This window comes from Ursus maritimus, unplaced genomic scaffold, assembly GCF_017311325.1.
Source record: "Ursus maritimus isolate PB19 unplaced genomic scaffold, ASM1731132v1 scaffold_7, whole genome shotgun sequence".
Classification (NCBI taxonomy): domain Eukaryota; kingdom Metazoa; phylum Chordata; class Mammalia; order Carnivora; family Ursidae; genus Ursus; species Ursus maritimus.
This window is the reverse complement of record NW_024426885.1, coordinates 53594923-53597359: the sequence shown is the minus strand read 5'-3', so window position 1 is coordinate 53597359 and position 2437 is coordinate 53594923. Positions and strand designations below refer to the sequence as shown.

General features: G+C 61.8%; 1 long non-coding RNA gene across 1 annotated transcript; it reads right to left on the bottom strand.

Moving 5' to 3' along the window:
- Positions 1–911: 911 nt before the first annotated feature.
- LOC121101225 lies at positions 912–2430 on the bottom strand. The gene is made up of 2 exons (XR_005833177.1): positions 2137–2430; positions 912–1929 (listed from the first exon to the last, which is right to left on the bottom strand). It is a non-coding gene; the product is annotated as an uncharacterized LOC121101225 (long non-coding RNA).
- Between the last annotated feature and the right edge of the window lie 7 nt (positions 2431–2437).

Here is a 2437-nt window from a genome sequence, read left to right as displayed (position 1 = left end):
TGGTCTATAGGCTTTGCCTTCGATCCTAGGGGTAGCCCAGCCCATCCCTGAGCAAGTGTCGCCCTGCCCATCCCTGACATAGGCCCCCAAGAGCTGTTAGAACGGCACTGTTTTTCTGTGGCAGCACTGAGTGTCTAGGCAGCAGGTGGAATAGAAGAGGGACCCCCAGGGACAAAGCAGGAGCCAGGAGTTTGGTGTTCTGGCCACTAGAGGTGTCCGCACAGTCTCAAGGCCCAGGCCCGCTCTTTCCTCAAGCTGTCCCCCCCGCCCCGCCCCACCACCTGGCGTAGCAGGACACCCACACAGCAGGACATCCCCTTGGGCCTGACAGGGGAGTTTGGAAGCAGTGCCGTGTATCCAGGGGGGTTCCCTGGTTTTAGCCGCAGGCCTGGGGGCTCACTGCTGCTGGAGAGCCTAGAGCTGTTTTCTTCCACCCCCAACTCCTGTCTCTCCCTCCCCAGGCCATCCAGAGGGTTCTCCCTGCCTGCTGGGTCCTTACGCTGGCCTGAAGTCCAGGCTCTGCGCCCCGGGGTGCCCAGCTCAGCAAAGTCCGCGTCCGCTGCTGGCAGCTGAATGCCCTCCTCAGTGCAGTGCCTGGGCCCTACCCCGCTCAAACTCACCCCTTCCCTTCTCGGGCCCCCCTTCCCCAGCGTGCACAGAGGCCCCCCAGTCCTCTCCGTGTTTTAAAACTCTTTAATCAAAATTCCACAAAGGATTCTCTTGCATATGGTGTATAAAAACAAATCCGGGACAGGCCCTGAAGCAGGGGACGGAGCTGAGGTCCCGGAGCAGAGCGCCACAGAGCCTTCTATGGACACACCTCCTGACAGGGTCACTGGTCGGTGAAGACTCGGCCCCAGAGCAGGGATTAAACCCCAGCTCCTGCAGTCCACTCACAGGGTTTGCACGTGTTGCCCGTGGAGTTTTTAATAGCACCCCTCTTTCCACTGGAGGGAGGGTCACAGTTGGGGCAGTACAGTATGCGGTCGCCTTCTGCACTGAGCGCACTGCACAGTAGAGGGGGGAGGGGGCAGGAGGTGGAACCTCTCCACTCACCTTCCCAGCAGGCTCCACCTGCTCTCCCCCCCGCCCACCCCCGGTCCTGCAGCGGGCAATGCAACCTCTGGCCTGGCCCCCATTGCCCAAGATGCCAGTTGGCCCACAGTGGCCACTGTGCCTCAGGGTGTACTTCCTGTTTCGGGGACCCTGGCCAGTGAACTCTGGGGACCAGAGGGCAGGCAGTGGCAGCCCAGATTTGCTTAACCAGAGGACAGCTACTGGGAGAGGTTGCTGGCAGCGGATCGCTGGGAAAGGCTCCTGCGGCCCCGGGGGCAGGCAGGCAGGCCCAGCCCCAGAGCGCCAAGGCTACAGGCGGGAGTCTGACAGATGAGCGGCCCCAGGCGAGACCAGCACTGGCTCTCCGGCAGCGAGGAGGAGTCTGCCACAGCTGGTCCTGTGTCTCGCACCTGGGAGGATGGCACTGGGTGGGGGCGGGGGGAGAGGAGTTCTGTCCAGTGCCCATCTTGTCCCATCCGGGCTGTCCAGTCACAAAGCTCACATCCCAGGGAGAAAAGCTGCCATAGGCTGGAAACTCTTGAGCTTCTAGGACGTAGGCCATTTGGCATTTGTAGCTGGTGAAGTTCAGGTCTCTGGGGTGGGATCCCAGCACCCCACCATCCTTGAGACAGGGGCTGGGCGGACCCTTTTCCCTTCTGCCATGTAGCACCCAGAGGAGTTGAGGGCCTGGCCATCAGAGGTATCTCACAGAGTCTGGGCTCAGAGCAGGAGGGAGGAAACCAGGGCCAAGGCTAAGGGACCACTCAGAGGGCCAGCTCTGCCTCAGATGCACCTGCCCCAGGCCCAGCCACAGTTGCCGCTGCCCCCAGCCGGTCTAGATGGCCTCAGAGTTCGGGGAGTCAGGCACAGGGTCTGCAAAACAAAGAAGTAGAATGGATGGGGTGGCGCTCCTCGGTCCTTCATCCCCTGAGCCCACACCGGGAGGCTCTAAGGCCTCAGAAGGGGAGTGAGGCTGGTGCCCTGCAGGCCACGAGGAGGTCATGACCTTGCAGGCTATGCGAGGTCATGACCTTGCACGCTATGGTGCCCCAAGGTTGAGGGTTGTTGGGAAGTACTCACCGAGGGTTGGAAAGAAGACATCCCCAGGGCCTGGTGGAGACAGAGGAGTGCAGGGCTCGGACAGCAGGTGCCGCCCGGACTCTGAAGGCTGCCGCTGGGCCATGTAGGACAGCGGAGACCTGGGTTTGGCCTCCGGCATGCCCTGGGAAGACGGGGAGACCTCAAAGCCGGGGTTTTCGATTCCTTGCATGTTGTTGCTAGAAGAGGAGAGCTGATTCAGTGGGTTTTGCTGCCTGGGTTTGGGCCTCTGTCCTCCTGCCTGCCCCACTCCTCTGCTTCCCTCCCCTCCCTTGCCTGCACA